We start from the raw sequence: 19,768 nt of genomic DNA, 5'->3' as shown, positions 1-19,768 counted from the left end.
GGAGGAAAGATAACCTCTTTTTTTTTTCTTTAAAAATTTTTTTATTAAATTCTTGAGTACAATTTAGCTATACATTATGATCACATTCATTGTTGGAAATTTGGGGCTGGGGATTTAGCTCAATGGTACCACACCTGCCTTGCAAGCCCAAGGTCCTCAGTTCAATCCCCAGTACCAAAAACAACAACAACAACAACAACAACAACGCCCTCATCATTGGGAATCTGTGCCTGTACGTGATATATCTGGGCTCTTGTTTTTTCCCCATCCCCTTTCTCTCCCGTCCACACCTCCCTATTTACAAAAAAAAACTTCCTGTTTTTTCCTTCTTTTCTCATTTTTTTCCCTTCTTTCCTTTCCCCTCCCCCCACTTCCCCTTCCCCTTTGGACTTTTCGTTCCCATTTCACATTACCTATTATACATTTTTGTCCTCATTTACACTTTCAGTTTCTCATACCAGAGAAACTATTCAGTATTTACACATGTGTGTCCTATTTATTTCACTTAAGAGTATGGCCTCAATGTGCATCCATTTAGCTATAAATGTCTGTAGTTTATCATTCTTTATGGCTGAGTAGTACTCCATTTATTTATTTATTTATTTATTTATTTGGTACCGGAGATCGAACTCGGGTCCTTGAGCTCGCGCAGCAGGCGGTGAAACCACTGAGGTAAATCCTGGGCAGTACTCCATTTTATAAAAAAAACAAACGTATCTTCTTGATCCAGTCACCAGTTGATGGGCATTTGGGCTGTTTCCAAGATTTAGCTATCACAAACTGTGCTGCTATGAACATGGGTGCACATATATCACTGTGGTATGATGCTTTTAATTCTTTTTTTTTATTCTTAAGTTCTTTTATTGGTACATTTTAGGTATACAATACGTTTACATTTATCATTGGGTGCTTGTACCTGTACATGATGTATCTTGATTCTTATTTTTTTCCCATTACCTGTGCTCCCTTCACCCCCTCTACCCTTCCCTATTTACATAGACATCATTTCCATTTCTTTCTTTTCTCATAATTTTTCCTTTCCCTTCTTTCCTTTCCCCTTCCCCTCCCTTCACCCCTACCTCTGTGGACCTGTTTTTCTACTTCAAATTATCAATTGTTCATTTTAGTCATTTAACCCTTATTTACACTTTCAGTTTCTCACACTAGAGAAACTATTCAGTATTTATACATATGTGTCCTATTTATTTCACTTAAAGAGTATGGCCTCAATATGCATCCATTTAGCTATAAATGTCTCTAGTTTCTCATTCTTTATGGCTGAGTAGTACTCCATTTTATAAAAAAAAAAACCCACATCTTCTTTATCCAGTTTCCAGTTGATGGGCACTTGGGCTGCTTCCAAGCTTTAGCTATTACAAACTGTGCCCCTATAAATGTAGGTGAACAGATATCGTTGTGGTATGATTCTTTTACTTCTTTTGGGAAGATCCCCAGCAGGGTAATAACTGGGTCAAATGGGACCTCTAGTCCTATCTCCATACTGATTTCCATAATGGTTGCACCAGTCTACACTCCCACCAGCTGGGAAAACTGGTTATTCCCATGCAGAAGATTGAAGCTAGACCCATATCTCACCATGTGCTAAACTAAAATCAAAATGTCTCATAGATCTAAATATTAAAACAGAAACATTTAACCTGCTGGAAGACAAAGTAGGGATAGTCTTGCATAGGGGCAAGACATAGGGATAGTCTTGCACACGAAATAAGATAAAAAAATCAACAAATGAGATTGTATCAAATTAAAAATCTTCTGCAAAGCAAAGGGAACAATCAACAGAGTGAAGAGATAATCTACAAAATGAGAAAATTGTTTTACTAGCTACACCTTGGACAGAGGATTAATATCTAGAATATACAAAAAACTCAAATAAATTATATCCCCCCCAAATAAAAGACCTAATCAAGAAATGGGCAATTAAAGTGAATGGACACTCCTCAGAACAAAAAGTACAAATAGCCAACAAGTAGGTTAAAAAATATTCAGCATCACTGGCCATCAGAGAAATGCATGTTAAAACAACACTGAGATTCCACCTTACTCCAGAAAGAACAGCAAGCATCAAGAAATCAAATAATCACAAATTCTGGCAAGGGTGTGGGGAAAAAGCAATCTTCCTACATTGTTGGTAGAAATGTGAACTAGTACAAGTACTAGTACTAGAAAATCTTTACGGAGATTCCTTAACATAAAAATTCCATTCATATTACAGTGATAATGAATTGCACACACATGTTCAGCTATTTCATAATAGCTAAATTTTACAAGTGGCCTATATGTCCATCAACAGATAAATAGATGAAGAAAATGTGGCTTTTATACACAATGGAGTACTACTTTGCCATAAAGTACGGTCATTTGTAGAAAAATATGTATACCTTGAATTTATAATGTTAAGTGAAATAAATGACACACAACCTTTAAAATCATGTTTTTTAAATATGAGAAACCAAAATATAAATAAATCAAAGATCAAAATAAAAGATAGACAATAGGAAATATGGACACAGCTCTTTGGCAAATGGGAAAGGTACTAATAGAGGGGGCTGGGAGCAGGGAGGGGAAGAGAATGCAAAAAGAAGTATATTTCATGTAAATGTACCAAGTACCCATAACGAATGTGTTTATGGGGTACTTTGTTATGGCTTGTGTCTAGATGTCCCCCTAAGCTTTATGCAGTCATAGGTGGTCTTTTTCAGAGGTGGCTGGATCTAGAGTGTGTGATGCTGGAATTGATTCATGGTGCAATGCTAAGATCAAGGGCACTAGGATTAAGTGTGTGAGTGCTACCCACCCTGAGCAGTTTGGATAAGATAAAAGGGGCAGAAAGACGCCTAAGGTACCTTGTTGCTTTGCTATCTTGTGGGCCACATGAACTGTTCTCTGAGATGCCCCTCTGCCAAGCTACCCTGTCTTGGAGACAGCTGATTATGAGCTGAAACCTCTACAAACTGTGAGCTAAATAAATGTTTCCTCCCTTAACTCTGGACATTGGAAATTTTGTCTCAGCAATGAGAGAAAAGTAACTAAGACATACTGCAAACATAGATTGATAAAATAGAATAAAATAAAATAAAATAATGAAAAATTAAGGGCCTACAAAAGCAGTCATGTCTTTCTCTTCTGACCTGGAAAGAGATTTATCATTTAACACAGTAAAAATTCAAGGTGGTCTTCTGTTTCTGAGAGTCATGTGTTTTTTCATGTTTGTACTTATCATTGCTTTTATTTCTCACTAGTATTTTTAAAAACCTATAACTGCTGTTATCCTCAGTGCTATTGCTTATAGCTATTTACCATTTTTTTACCTTTATTCATATAATATTCCCTATATTTCAGGGAGGCAGGTAATAATCTTACTTGAATCATTACTCTAAATATAACCTTAAATAAAATCATAATTGACTGTATTATTAAAATCAGAACTGATTGTCTTAAAAGTTTAGTAGACAAAGCAGTTTGAAATGGGAATGTAGATTCCATTGCCTTTCATTTCCTAACAAAATCCTCTTTTTCTGAGTACTAATTTACTTTGTTTGAACACCTGTAAAATTTTCAGATGAACAATGACCCAAAAGCCAGATGAAGCTTAGGTCTTTATGACCTTTTAAGGTCTCCCTCATGTACTTTAAAATTATTCTATAAGAAATCTGAAAATGTACTTGAATATTTTTAAGAAGTATGAAAATATTAGGTCCTTTTTTTGAGGGATGTGGTGATGTTTACATAACCAACTAGTTTTTATTTCATACTTGAATAATAATATATTGGTATTCTGAATATAGTTGAAGTTGAATAGCCAATATATTAATTCTGCCTAAACAAGATACTTGCTCATACTTTACCACATGTAAGGAATACCTTTATAGCTAATTTTCTGTGAAAAGAATTTCTTTGGGTTATTTAGTAAATATTGAATTGCCCATTTTTTTAACACTTTTTTGTGAGTTTACTTAAAACACAAATATTACTTATAGGAAGATATACAGTTGGCCTCTATGTTTATATGAAGCTCATTTGGTAAACTTTCAGAGGTTTAATCAACATTGTGGTATAGTATCTTTTATGGAGCTTTATAATCAGCAACTCTATAGGTTATCTATTTTATTTATATTTATAATATTACATTATATTTATTATATATTTATATATATATATATATATCTTGAAACTGGACTGAGTAAGAAAAGTATAAATTGAAACTGCCATGACTGTAGTGGAAATACAGTTTTCAGAGTGTAATTAGTATCATTAGAGTAAGGAGCTCAGATCAATGCTACAACCACTGTCCTTTATCCTCACCTAGATTTGTTTTCCAGGTGATGTATTCCTTTGATTCCGTTTCTTTCTTGCCTGAAAAGGGAAGTTGCCAAAGAGCTGTTTTTTATTATCTATTTTCAGTTATCACAATCACATCACCATAAAAATTAAGAGAAACATTTCAACTATAGTAGTAACTCAAGAATGAACTACAACATTGCTATATTCATTCATTATATGGCATAAAACATTCAAATTACTTTTCTATCCTTTAAGATCAGTAAAGACTATGTTATTGGAGGGAAAATAGCAGTGTTATAGTTTTTATTTACTTCTTTTTTTCAAAGCATAAAAATCACAATTTTTATTAGTTGAGTCATGGGGGAAATAATATGGGCTTATGATAGAAAACTCAGATACTTGGATCTCTCTTTACCTGTTTGGGTCTCATTCACAGAACTTAAGTTATTCTTTTATTTTGTCTTGTGTTGATTTCCCCTCCCCCCATCTACTAGCCAATTTTAAAAAGTAGAAAAGTGGCTTTTAGTTTTGAACTTGGAAGAATGAAGACTTTTGAGAATAATTTTCTAGTGAGCTGGAATGGTGTGGTATATACAGATGCACTAGGCGCTGCAATGTTCAGCTATTTACAAGATAGAGAGAAGTAGTAGTGATAAGGACGGTGGTTCCAGAGTGTCTGTCCACTAGCACATGTTCTCCCATCACATGGATTATAAAGCAAGAACCACGATGAGTAGGAGTAAGCCCACAGGGACCTTAGCTTCTCTCACATACTGTCTGCCCAGGAACAACCAGCATGACAATGCACTGGAGCACTCGCTGAAGTCACAGTTGAAGTGCTTCCCTGGGGTGTACAATGTACTATGCAGTCAAGACTTTACTGTGTTGGCAGCTGGACGAATATACAGGTCTGAGAACTGAGGGTGTGAAGGGTGTTGGCCCTGCTCGTCAGTAACTCACGTAGGGAGTTTGCACTTCTCATTCCCACAACTTTAGGTTAGGACGTTTAAGGGTCTTTAGGCTAAAAGATGGATTATTTCCACCCAAGAACACTGCAAGTGTCCCATTGAATTATAAGCTGGTACCGCTTCCTGCACATTTCATACTATTTGTTACAAGGTGTCAGTGGCTAAGAAGGGATAACTGATGCTGGTCATTATGAGGAGGGAGCATGACCCAGGTGACCCAGTTGGGTTTTCTGTGGACTTGATTGTTCAGCTTGGATGTGGATGGGTGGGGTGGTAAATCAGCTATGGTCTGAGAAGTGCATGGAGGACCAGGAGCTAGGGGTTCTCGGGAGTGAGAGCCTTTGTCATGCCACCAAGTAAGCTATTACGAATAGCATAAATGCTAGTGGGAAATAAGGAAAGTCAGAAATGTAGAGGAAAAAGAGAAAGGTGAGTATTAGGTAGGGGTGCGGTTTATGCTACCAACTTTCTTCTCCCAAGGGCCCTCAAAAAGGAGTGGGTCTCCAAAGTCTTGAGGCAGCTGCCTCCCAAACTGCAAATAGTGGATCCTAGTCATTCAAGGCATGGTCTGCAGTGAACATGGAGAATCTGTTTAAATGACTCGGAGAAAGAGCTCATGCCCCATTGTCAGCAGACAGGCCACCTGCTCTTAGCTCCTACAGGGTTTGCCTCAGCTTCGGAGTGGCCTCCCCTAAAGAAATATACATCCAATGAGTGAATGAGGCAAAGGTACAACAGTCTAGCCAATTACCTCTGCAAGGGCCATTTATACTGCAAAGCTGCTTTTTAAAAAAAAATTTATATATTTATTGGTACATTTTAGGTATAAAATAGATTTACATTTATCATTGGGTGTTTGTATCTGAACATGATGTATCTTAGTTCTTATTTTTTCTCCTATTACCTGTGCACCCTTCACCCCCTCCACCCTTCCCTATTTACACAGACTTTGATTCCATTTTTTTCTTTCTCATAATTTTTCCTTTCCCTTCTTCCCTTTCCCCTTCCCCTCCCACCACACCCAAACCCTTGGACTTTTTTCTATTTCAAATTATCAATTATTCATTTTAATCATTTTCATCCTTATTTACATTTTCAGTTTCTCACACTAGAGAAACTATTCAGTATTTATACATGTGTGTCCTATTTATTTCACTTAAGAATATGGCCTCAATATGCATCCATTTAGCTATAAATGTCTCTAGTTTCTCATTCTTTATGGCTGAGGTAGTACTCCATTTTATAAAAACACCACATCTTCTTTATCCAGTTTCCAGTCGATGGGCACTTGGGCTACTTCCAAGCTTTAGCTATTACAAACTGTGCTGCTATGAACATGGGTGCACATATATCGCTGTGGTATGATTCTTTTAATTCTTTGGGGAAGATTCCCACTAGGGGAATAGCAGGGTCAAATGGGACCTGTAGTCCTAGTTCTTTGAGGTATCTCCATACTGATTTCCACAGTGGTTGCACCAGTCTACACTCCCACCAACAATGGAGAAGGGTTCCTTTCTCTCTACACCCCCGCCAGCATTTGTTATTGGTTGATTTCTTGATAGCAGCCATTCTTTGTGGGGTGAGGTGGAATCTCAGTGTTGTTTTCATCTGTATCTCTCAAATGACCAGTGATGTTGAACATTTTTTCAATTTTACTTTTACTTCTTTGTCTGAGAGATGTCTGTTCATTTCGGATGCCCATTTTTGAATTGGGTCTTTGAATCTGGGGGGGGTCTGATTTTTTCAGTTCTTCAGAGATTCTCGATAGGAAGGTACAGCTGCTAAAAATTTCTTCCCACATTGTAGTCTGTCTCTTAGCTCTGTTGGTGGTTTCTCTTTCAGACTGCAAAGCTTCTTGCTAGATTAGCTGAGGGCTTGCTGTGCCTTCACTGCAAATTGGATTCTCCTTCTGCCCAATTCTGCTTCCTCGCCTTCTCTTCACAAATGCTGTTTATCAATCAATATCCTGCATGACAAACTCCACCTCCATGTCTGCTTCTGGATAACATGACCTGCAACAACTGCCACAAGTGACTTCACCAGTGATGTTTGGCACATCAAAAGTGGTTCATGAATCTCCATGATTCTGATTTCAATTGGCACCTGATTTTGACCTCAGTATAGACTCTCTAACTTCCATTAAAATAACCATGTAGATGTAGCAAATCATGAGAATGCATGAAACAGATCAAACTCTTGGCACATTAGGAAGTTTTAGACTGGGAGGTCAATGAAACTGGATTAGAGTATCAGGTTGGTATAACTGAAAATCTGGCACAGCTTGATAGATCTAAGTGTGGCAAAATGTCAGTTGCTACAGCCCATATAATCATAGCACAGTTGCATGGCCTACTCACATCTCAGCCAGTCTATCATGTTTATGAGATGAAGGAAATTACTCAAATAAATTACCAAGCCTTACCTTAATGCACACCAATTGCTCAACCTGTTGCAGAGTTTAGGGAAAGGTACATGGGGTAGGTCATTGACTCCTACTAGAAACTTAGTATGGGGGGTGTTGTCTCAAGTCCTTTTGGAGATACAATAGATGTTCTTGACCTCATCCACAGACAAATACACAAACTCATCTATGTTACACAAAACTGAAGTTCATTTAGGCATCCAGAAGTCATTGCTTAAAGAGTTAATAATTGATAATTTGAAATAGGAAAAGGTCCAAAGGTGGAGGGGTGGCAGGAGGGAAAGGGGAAAGGGAAGAAAGGAAAGGAAAAATTACGAGAAAGAAAAAAAAGTGGAAACAAATTCTATGTAAATAGGGAAGGGTGGTGGGGGTGAAGGGCGCATAGGTAATGGGGAAAAAAATAAGAACCAAGATACATCATGTTCAGGTACAAACACCCAATGATAAATATAAATGTATTGTATACCTAAAATGTACCAATTAATATATAAATTAAAAAAAGAATACTTTCAAGAGAATTTGGATCATAAAATTTTGAAATTTTCATGTAATTTCCCACCATTAGATATTTTCAGAAGCCAATGCTAAATTAAGAAATTATCAACCAGATGCTTTTTTCTATTTGGCACTTTTATCTATTTTTATTGGATTGAATGGAATCCTGGTTCTGCCCTTGACTTACAGTGTGACTTTGAGTAAGTCATTTAATCTTTCAATACCTCAGTTTCCTCAGCTGTAAATAAAGATAATAAAAGAAGAATAAATAATATATATAAAGAGCTTAAAACAACACAGGATTTTAAATTCTTCCAGGATGCTATTCATTGTGGTTGGTGGTGGGATTGAAAAGTTTGCTAGTACTTTTTCTTTGTCTCAGTGAAGACTAAATTGGACTTATTTATTTCTTGCAGAACAACTTGAAAATTCAATATTGAAATACATCACTCCAAGCTCTTCTTGCCTTGAGGGTTTGCATTGAGAAGTCTGCTGTGATTCTGATTGAAAATTCAGTATTAAATTTCACACTTTGCTGAAATGGTCCATTGTTCAGAACAGGGTACAGATATGAGAGAGTACACATTGATGAATCAACATAGTAATAGGACTTGGTTACTCCATGGGAAACTGTTGGCAGGTTCTCTGAGCCTGTACTTCAGTTCTGTAGTTCTTGACACAAAACCAGAAAATATAGATTCATTGGACTTCATTTTCCATGAATCATATGAATTGGTTTTGCACAGTGATCTTGAAGTTCTTCAAAAGTCAAATTGAAAGTAGGGATATGCCACTTACTGAACCCTCAAAGATTACATGAAGTTTTCTTTATAAGACAGACTCAAGTGGTGGCTTCTCTTAATATAATGTAAGAAAAAGAATTCTTAACTTAAACTCAAACTTAGGATAATATGATACAGTATTACAACAATACAGAAGAGTCTTTACTGAAGAAAACCAGACAGGATCCAGTTCATCAGTGGAAAGAAGTAGAGGGTAATGATATTTAATTTTGATCATTTATTTAATTCTTTCCCCCTGAAAAACTTTACTATATATACGATCCATATAGGAAAATTTGGAAATGAGTTTCCAAAGGTTTTGAAATTATTCAGAGGCACAGAGAAAGAATTGACAAAAACCACAAAAAAACCCACCATACCCACTTTCACCTCTTGAGAGAAATGAAAGCGACTAAATTGCTACACTGCAATTGCATTTTCTCCAGAGCATGTCAAGAGTAACCCTGGCTTTTGCAAAATGTGCATGGGTCTTTAATCATAACCTAGGAACTCTATCTCTCCTGAAAACCAAAATATCTTTCTTTGGCTATGGCCAAAATAAATTCCAAATGGCATAAAACATACAGTTTTGAATTCCCTCTGTGCTTATTATTGATCTGCCTCTGAATATATCCATAAATAAATTCCATTTACTCAAATGATGAACATTATTTCATGCCAGGACTTTTTTCCATTGGTATCAGTAGCATATCCACTCTCTCCTCAGATGTTCCTAATGGATCCCCTGAGACACAAAGTGTCAGAATTGTTAAAACTCTAAGAATGTTCTGGCACCAACAGCCAGAGTGCCAAGAATCCTTGCAGGATCACAGCCAGAAGTCACTACATTTTTACCTTGCAAGGGCCCAAGAGCAGCCTGGATGCTTTCTGAAGAACTATGCCTGCTCATTTGGTTCTCCAAGGACCTCTCCAAGATGGATGTTTCTCCAGTTCTAGAGAAAATGACAATCATTAGATCACTGGGAATTTGGCTATTAGCTCTTGCAAAGGATGGGTACTGGATATAGCAGAGATATTTTAATCTTCCATTAACAAGCCTGTGTGTCCTCCAAGCTGCAGCTTCCTCTTGTCACATTTTGTGTATTTTTGCAAACCATATATATTGAATTGTTCCCCAATTTGTCCAAGATGGTGTCTACACACTTAAGAATGGAAATGAAGCAAATAGCATGGAATATTAAAATGTATATTTTGAAAATAACCTACTCTATTTTTACAGTATAGTTTTGTTGTATTATCTTAATACTTTTAGAACTATTATAGTGAATTTCACAATCACAAAATTTCTTATAGTCATCTTAATTAGTAATTCCTCTTAATAATTTGGCAAGGCTTTTATACTTGGATGAATGTGCTTTTGAGCTATTTTCCTGAGATTTATTCCATATATGGAGATATCTCAGTAGGTCCCATTTTCCCACAGTTTGTCACAAAGTTCCTCTAAGAATATCTTTTCATTCCCTAAACTGAATTTCCCTACAGATGTATCAGGGAGGGAGTCATGAGAGAAAAGTTTCAATATTGCAAATTTATGTTTAAATATTATCTTCACAAGAACCTGTAAACAGAATGTCAACACAGATCTTTGTGGAGATTCTGCCTGTTCTGAGTGTATACAGCTTGCAGCAGCCAGAAAGTTGCACAGTGCTTTGCTCTGGTCTCTTCATAAACAAGAACGAGATGTGTGGGGCAGCCTTGCCACACTGATTTATACGGAGGCACCATGTCTTTCAGTACCAAAAAAAAAAAAGAAAAAAAATAGCCCTGCAGTTTGAAAAGTGATGAAATGCTCTTGCCCCAGACAAGGTTTAGATTTATGGAATATGCTGTCTGTGCTCAGCATATTGCGACAGAAGTGCAGCAAAGTGAAATAGATTTCTTCTATCCATCCCAGACAGAGTGATTTCCTCCTCCTTTCTGGTTTGCAGTCTAACTACGTTATGTCAGTACAGATTTAAGCCTTGGGTGGTGCACAAATAACGTTCCCTTGGTATAAGCTTGCAAACAGCATTTATTTCAAGTTCCAAATAAATGTCAGTCTACCCTCACCCTGGTTAAGTGTGGCATTGCATTTTGTTGCCTAGTGTTATTTGAATGAGCCTTAAAATCCTTAGTTGTGTGGCTAATATGGGTCAGGACATTGATTCCACTGGTTTCAGCTGTGAGTGGCTTTTTATGAAAAGCATGAACTCAGCTGTACAGCTCAGCTGAGCTACTTTACATGCTCACAATGTGCTGCTTTTGCTGCTGAGTAGTGAAAACCAAAGAGGATCTTTTAGACATTGCAAGTCTGTTCAAATTACTGTGAGGATATTAGTTGCATGTTGCATATCTGGGAAAAGAGAAAGAAAAATGATGACTTTCATCATTACATGGGTTCTACTCCCTGCTCCAAGCTGACACACAACAAACATCCAATGCTCTGAAGAGAGACTTTGTAATATATTTTATTATGAGGTGTCAAGAGTGGTGTCTACAAACCTTTCTCTGTGTCCCTGATTTTCTTGTTTTTCTTTTTCCCATTAAGGTTATTGGTACATTTTCGGTATAAAATACAGTTACATTCATCATTGGGACCTTGTACCTTTACATGAGTATCTTGGTTCTTATTTTTTCCCCTTCCTCTGCCCTCCCTTCACCCCCTCCACCCTTCCATATTTGCAAAGACTTTGTTTCCATTTTTTCCTTTTCTCATATTTTTTCTTTTCCCTTCTTTCCTTTCTCCTACCCCTCCCACTTCCCCTGCTCATTAGACCCTTTCTTCCTATTACACAATAACAATTACACATTTTAAAAATTAAAATATCAAGATCTAGGAGACATTACCACACATTTTACAGAATTTAAAAGGATATAGAAAGCATATTAAAAAATCTGTTTTGAAATAAATTTGACAACTTCTAAGAAGTACCTTGGAAGACTAATGAAACTAACTCTGGAGGAAATATAAAATTTGAATAGCACCTATTAAAGAAAGTATATTCCTAGCTTGAAAACCTACCTATATGACAACAGCAGTCTCATATACATTTTAACTGATAAATTATATCAAACATTTAAAGCAGAAAAAAGAAGGAACACTTCTCCCCTCATTTTAGAAAATTAACATTGTACTAATCCTAAAACTGGATAAAGATAATAGAAGAAAAAAGTATGAACATAGATAGAAATTTGTTTAACAAAACAATTAGAAGTCAGATCTGGCAGTATCTAGAAAGTGGTTTTATTATAGGGATGGCAGCGTTGGTTCAGCACTGGAAGATCCACCCCCAAAAGTCATCATTTTAACAGAGGAAAGGAAAAAGCCATATATCCTGTCACTAGTTGGAGAAAGAGTATTGGACTAAATTCTACAGCTGTTCATGGTAAAAGCTATCAGGAGACTAGAAGTAGAACAGAACCTTCTCAACACATCAAAGACATGTACTCCATACGTTCAGCAAAAATGCCTTATATGAATGGAGAAGGTACAATGCTTTCTCCCTAAGGTAGGGAACAAGGGCAGATATGCCTACGCTTCATCTGTCCATTAAACTTTGAAACAGACCTAAACCAAAATAGTCTGGCAATAAAATGACACAATTAGGATAGGATTGGCAAGGTAGAAGCAAAATCTTTACATGTAGATGAAATGATCATCTACAGAGAAAATACTAAGAAATCTCTAGGAGCCCCTAGAACTTGTATTTAAATTTAGCAGAATTAGAAAATACAAGGTATGTATAAAAATTCAGGTCTATGTATACTTGCTATAAATGAAGAATTGGATATTGAAATTTAAAAGTTGTGTAGGAGTACAAAGGATCTATAAAGTAAAAAAAGAGAGAGAAAAAAAACAGTGTTGAAAGACATTTAGTACCTAATTTTAAGACTTCCTCTAAAGCTACAGTAAACAAGGCAATGTTGGTATAAGGAAAGACATATAGATCATTGGAATAAAACAGAGAATCTAGACATAGAAGCACACATATATGGTCCACTGAGTTTTGAAAGATTATTTAACAGTAACATTTTATAGACATAAACTCAATTCAAGAGCTGAGGAAAAGATAGTGTTTTCAGCAAATAGCACTAGAACACTTGGTATCCATATATAAAAAATTAACCTCAACCCTTTATTTCCATACATAAAAATAACTTGAAAGGATCGATGAACCTAAATATGAAAGACTAAAATTATAAAACTTTAAGAAGAAATTATAAGGGAAAGTGTTTATGAATTTAGGGTAGGCTAGTACTTCCTAGGCTACAAAAAACATGATGTATAAAAGAAAAAAATTAATAAATGAGATTCCATCAAAATTTAGAACTTTAAATGACATCGTTAAAATGAAAAGTAGTCCTTAAACAGACCATATTTACAATGCAAATAACCTATACCAGAATATATAAAGAACTCTTACAGCTCATTAATAGACAACCCAATGAAAAAGTAGACACAAGAAGTTGATAAATAGCCAAGTACACCACAAGGAAAGGTGTTCAACACTAGAATCAGAAAAATAGTAATCAGTATAATAACAAGATTGAGTTTTACACTCATTAGGGAGATGAAGTTAAAAGTCTTAAAAGCCTTGTCAAGACTTCTACTTTTTGTTGGATTCTCCCCCTTTGCGTTTAATTTCTTGTCACACCCGACAGATTCATTCTGCTGGGCTTCCTGGGGTTGTGATCCTCATTATCTTTTCCTAGGATATTGTCTAAAGTTTTTTTCAGTGCTGGTTTGGTATTCATGAAGCTCGTAAGGTTCTCTTTATCATAAAAGTATCTTATTCCTCCATCAATTTTGAAAGATAGTTGGCAGGATACATCAATCTGGGTTGGAGGCTGTTTTCCTTTAGGGCTTGAAATACATCACTCCAAGCTCTTCTTGCCTTGAGGGTTTGTATTGCAAAGTCTGCTGTGATTCTGATGGGCTTTCCTTTGTATGTGATTTGTTTCTTTTCTCTTACTGCTTGTAGAATTTTGTTCTTCTGTTGGGTTTCTGGAATCCTAACTATTATATGCCTATGTGTAGACTTTTTTTGATCAAGGCTAGTTGGAGTCCTATATGCCTCACTTGTCTGTATGTCAAGGTCTTTTCCCCTGCTTGGGAAGTTTTCTGCCATCACTTCTGTGAACAGTTTTTTTATGTCATATGCAGTCTCTCCTGTTTCTTCATTGACTCCAATCAGACTTATGTTATTCTTTGCATCCTCTAGCAGCTGCTGGATTGATTTCTTGTGGTCCCTTACGATTTTAAAGCAATTTTCCTTTCCTGATCAATAATTGCAGTTTTATCTTCTATATCTGAAATTCTGTCCTCACATTGGTTCATTCTGCTGCTTAGACTTTCTTTCTTTTTTTTTTTTTCTTTTAAGAAATTGAATTGTATTAGGGCCAGAGATGTAGCTCCTGTCTGGCAAGCACAAGGTCCTGAGTTCAATCCCTGGTACTGGAAAAAAACAAAAACAGAAATTGAATTGCATTGAAGCTCGATGATTCCCATAGTAAATAGATTACAATAAAACTCTAGTTGTTGGCTAAGTTCCATTAATTTTTTAAAATTCTCTTTGACTTTTTCTCCTGGTCATCTCTTATCCCCTCTGCAGATCACTTCTTCAGTCCCTTCATTTTCCTTCTTTGTAGTTTGCTTAGGTCTTGTTTCTGCATATGAATCCTTCCATAAGTTGTATCAAAAGTATCATGGAACATATTTTTCTTCTTCTTTGGCTTGAGAGCTTTTGGCATTTTCATAGATAACTTATAAAGGTCATCTGAGGCCAGGTGTGTCCTCCTCAGAACTAGATCCAATGAAGGTCCCATCTCTTTTAACTCAATCCGTGGTGTTCTACAACAAGATTTCTTCAACAGCAACTTATAGCTTCAAAAGTAAACCTTCACCTTCAGAGCAGTGAAGTGCAGAACATACTCTAACCCAGCTAGGAGGATATTTGCTACTGTGGGGCCTCTGAAGAAATCAATAAGAAGACTTTTTAGTCTTTTGTAGTCTTCTGTAGTGTCAAAATCGTCACCAGCAAATATTAACATGGGTTTTGTTCCCTACATTTACTATTCTTAATATCTTTTAGAGACACAAATTTCTCAATTCCTAATTCAATCATATCCAGCACATGGTAGTCATACATATGACCTATTACTAGGTTATTGGGCCATTTCTTATTATGGGATCCAAACATGAATAAAGAATAATCTGACTTCTTTGAAAAGAACTCCAGTGATGTCTGATCCTCAAATGGTCTTGTAATATTTTTCTTTTTATACAGAACTCCATATGTTTTTTTCAATGCATACACGTCTTTCAATACTTGTGTCACTGTTGCATTTGCATTTCCCCCTTTGATTAGCATAGGATTTTTATTATTTTCACTAAGTTTCGGTTCTCTCTTCTCAAGGAATCTCTTGGCCCTTTCTGTTTTTGGCTTTTTGGGGGTTTTGATACAGTCCCTTAAACTCACAGCGACCCTCCTGCTTCAGCCTCCTGAGTGCTGGACGTGCACCACCACACTCGACTCCAGACATTTGTTAATGGCTAGGATAAAGACGGACCAATGTTTCTGTCCCCTCTTCCAGGCCATTGTATTGTGAGCTTTCCAGCTCCCCAACTCTGTAGGATAACTCGGTCCAAGACGTTCATTGCTACCCTGCTGCTTAGACTTTCAATGGAATTTTTAATCTCCTGGAAATCTGTTTGTATCTGTTTTACAGGTTCCATTTGTTTCCTATGTTGGAATTCCATCATGTTCCTCAGCTTCTCTATTTTTTTATCTGTGTCCTCTCTAGATTTACTAATTATGTCTTGTACTATGGGCACAATCTCTGCTGTTATCTGAGAAATTATTTCTGATTTCATATTTTTCAGATCCTCTTTTGTTGGCAGTTCAGGGAGTCCAGGTGGTTGAGTATCAGATTGTTCCATCTTGTTTCCCTTTGGGGTTGATGTAGGTGATCTGGAAGTCTGTTTTTGAGGCTTGTTTATGTGTCTTCTCATTTCCACAGTAGGGAAGGTGCTGCTGGCACCCACGCAGCTCACCTCCTCTGCCCTGGGAGTGGTGGAATGGCAGCCCAGGAGCTTACTCCTGGGTGCTGGGATTAGCTCACCTCCTCTGCCCTGGGAGAGGTGGAATTGCAGCCCAAGAGCCTCCTCCTGGGTGCTGGGATTGGCTCACTTTCTCTGCCCTGGGAGCAGTGGAATGGCAGCCTGGGAGTGGCTCCCTGTGTCCCTGACTTTGTCATTTACCACTGTTCTCTCCTGTAGTAGCCAGCTCAGTGCTGAAAAGATGAAGTGTGACTTGCTTTGGCTGTGTCTTTTGCATTATTCAAAAATTGCTGATTAGTCAGAGTACAGAGATCTTGATAAAGCACAATTTTACAATGTAAACAAAAAAAGCTACAAGTCATTAAGTTTTGGGATGCAGATTGTAAATTCCCTTAGGTCAGGGCCGGGGATTTAGCTCAGTGGTTTTGCCGCCTGCTGCTCAAGTGCAAGGACCCGAGTTCTATCCCCCGTACCAAAAAAAAAGAAGATGTAAATTCCCTTAGGTCAGAGATCATTAGAAAGAATGACAGTCATTAATAGCAAGGTGTGTACCACAGGGCACAATAAACATCTTTATCATTGACATCATGATCAAGCTATTTGATGCTGGAATTGAGACTGATGGTATCCTCTGAGGAATGAGTAACCATTAACCATTCTTTGGGAGTCAAACAAGGGAAATAAATTCAATAAATTCTTCCAAAATATTAAATGAGAGAATTGCAGCCTTAGACAGAGAAATTGAGTAGTTGCTATCCAGGGGCTCTGGGAATTCATTCACTTCACTTGGCTGAGCACACGCCTTAGATCCTCAGTGACTTCCCAACAGTATAAATAGTTCCTGTAGAATGCTGGAGAGGCTTGCTTTCTTTTTCTTATTAAGGGGACCACATGGTTGAATGCCAAAAGTTTTCCCACTCAAAGTTGACAAGGTAAGGTTCAGAAAAGTCCAAAGTCCAATCTTAAGGGGACACACTGCTTAACAAAAAAACACAGTCTAATAAATCATCCTTGTATGAACATTGTAAAATGTACTTATACAAACATAGATGGTACAGATCACTCAGTGTGGCCTCTTGATGCATCAAGGGACATAGTAAACAAGAAATAGATGCAGCTGCTTTTGGCATACATGGCACACTACAGGAAACTTTCTGTAAGTAGAAGGGGCACACTCTAAAATAAAAGTATAGCATTGTGAATACATAAGTCAGGAACACTCATTTATTATCATTATCCAGCACTATGTATATTCTCTGCTTTCCTATGACTAGTAGGACAATAGGTTTGTTTACACTAGTTTCATTACCAGGAATACATGAGGAATATGTTGTGCTATGACTTTGTAGGCATCTGATGTCATTAGTTGATAAGAAATTTGTAGTTCCCTTATAATCATAGAAGAATACTGTCCTATGTCCAAAGTGTTGTTATATGATACATAATTATATACATTTCAAAAAATAAACCAAGGAAGTTCTGTGCTTTAATGGCCAAACTTTACCATAGAGCTAGTACAGCCTGGCAGAGGACTTATGGATGACTTCACTTTATCAGGAATATAACAGATACATAAGTATCCAGATGATTATTTTCAATTGAATAATAGCCACACTAGAGTAATCTACTGTGCTTTAAATGGTAGCAGCTAATTTACTGAGTATGATCATATGATAGGCACTGTGGAAAAGGCTTACATTGAATATTTACATTGACAAAACCCCAGGCATTAGATGTTGTTCTCTCCATTTTATACAAAAAATAAAAGAGAATTGAAGTCACTTCTAAGCACAGTCAAGTTTTGAACAAAGATTGGCCTGATGTCACAGACAGGACCCGAGCTTTTTGCTAACCCTGAGAGTTACATGACTAAAGACGAATGGCTACTTGGCACCTTGACTAAGAAAGGTGGCCAGTCCAATTTGAAATATGCAGTAAGTGTAAAATAGACATCAGATTTCAAAACAATTTTTGTGAGGAAAGGAAGAATGTATAATATTTTGATAACTTTTGTATATTGTTTAGCTGTTGAAATGTAATACTTTGGACATATTAGTTTAAATAAAATAGACCTTTTTTTCTTGGTTTTTGGAGACAGGGTCGTGCCATGTATTTCAGATTAGCCTTCAATTCCTTATGTAGCTCAGGCTGGCCTTAAACTTGTAGTGATCCACCCACCTCAGCCTTCCGAGGGCTGGGATTACAGACCTGCACCATACTACCTGGCTTAAAATATACTATTAAAATTAATTTCACCTTTTGCTTTCTAAAATATGGTTACTAGAAAACTTAGAGGTATACATGTGCCACATATTATATTTTCAAAGGACAGAGCTATGCTAGGCTGTATCACATTTTAACATATCTTCAACTTTTAAAAATAAACATGATTTTGGACCCAAGAACAATTTTTTCTTCTTAAAACAAAGGACTGTGGTTGGAAATAAAAAGAATTATAGACTAATTTTATAGATTCACTGGAAGACAAAATAAAATACAATTTTGTCTTTTGACTTTTCTCTTTTAACCCTGTAGTGCCATTACTTTGGATTGCCTAAATGCTATTCAAATGTCCACAGTTTATTTATTTTGGTAGGTCAGGCAAAGAAGTGCAGGAAAGAAGACTCCTATATTAGTACAAGATGATGTCATTTTCATTCATTCATTCATTCATTCAAAAACAACAGGGCTAGGGATAACATGACATTCAGAATATTACAATTTTTGTGACATACCCAGTGGCATTTCTTCAAGGAATATTGCAGTGTAATAGTTGAAAATGGAGTTTTTATATAAGATTTCATGAGGACTTCTAGGAAAATGGCAGAGTGGTAAACATCAGAGAAACAGCTTCCCAGAGATTTGGTGTCCAGATGGTGGAATATAGCAACATGAAGAAGAGAAGAAGAAGGGAAGTGGGTCTCTGGGAACCAGCAAGGATCTCAAGTGAGAATTGAAATGCACTGTGAGAATGAAGAGATAGACCTCAATGTAGAAGAAGGAAGTGGAAACCAGCACTTTCTCCCTGAGCCCTGACTCATTGCATGGGTGGGGCAGCTTGAACCTGCAGACAAATGGTGACTCCTGGTGACCCCAGAGGCCTGCATGGAGAAAACACCAGTGGAACAGAGCAGTGGCTGCAGCAGACTACAGTGGCTGGTGAGTTATTTGGTTTTAGATGTCCCTCAGGAGAGTACGATTGGACTGTAGTCATCTTGGAGAGATGCCAATTAAGCTCAGAACTCAGATCAGCTTAGATTGGCTCCATCTAGTGGCTCCAAGTGTCAGGGTGAGGTGGAACTGAGTTCAAATTGGCAGTAGGCACACAGAATGTTGCAGGCTGAACAAATTGGGTTCTGACTGCCTCACAGTCAGAAACCAGCCCAAAGTTTAGAGGAACTAAAGGTGCGTGCTTCCTAGAATTACCTTGCATTAAAAGTATGGCTGACTTGCTGGAATTAATTGACATGGATCTCAGCTGTCTGCCCACTCTACCAGTGACAGCAGAGACACATCTTGAAGTGGACATTTTTTTCTTCTGTTTTAGTTTTTTGTTTTGTTTTGTGTTTTCTTATTTTTCTTGATTATTTGTTCTTGTTATTATATGAGTGTAAGGATTGTTTCTAGTTTTTTGTTGGTATTTTTCTGTTCTGTTCTTGTTTTATTTGTTTCTTCTCTCTTTCTTTCCTGTCTTTTTCACCATTTTCCCAAAGATTGTGTAACCTTCCTTTTTTGTCCA

At 36.9% G+C, this 19,768-nt stretch overlaps 1 pseudogene; it reads right to left on the bottom strand.

Moving 5' to 3' along the window:
• Positions 1-13,021: 13,021 nt before the first annotated feature.
• On the bottom strand, positions 13,022-16,251 carry LOC147824117 (ribosome production factor 2 homolog pseudogene; annotated as a pseudogene).
• Positions 16,252-19,768: the final 3,517 nt, after the last annotated feature.

Source organism: Heterocephalus glaber, unplaced genomic scaffold (assembly GCF_053883595.1).
Source record: "Heterocephalus glaber isolate CG9 unplaced genomic scaffold, H.glaber_assembly_v1.0 deba00001553, whole genome shotgun sequence".
NCBI lineage: Eukaryota > Metazoa > Chordata > Mammalia > Rodentia > Bathyergidae > Heterocephalus > Heterocephalus glaber.
Note: the sequence above shows the minus strand (reverse complement) of the source record. Positions and strands in the feature narration are given on the sequence as shown.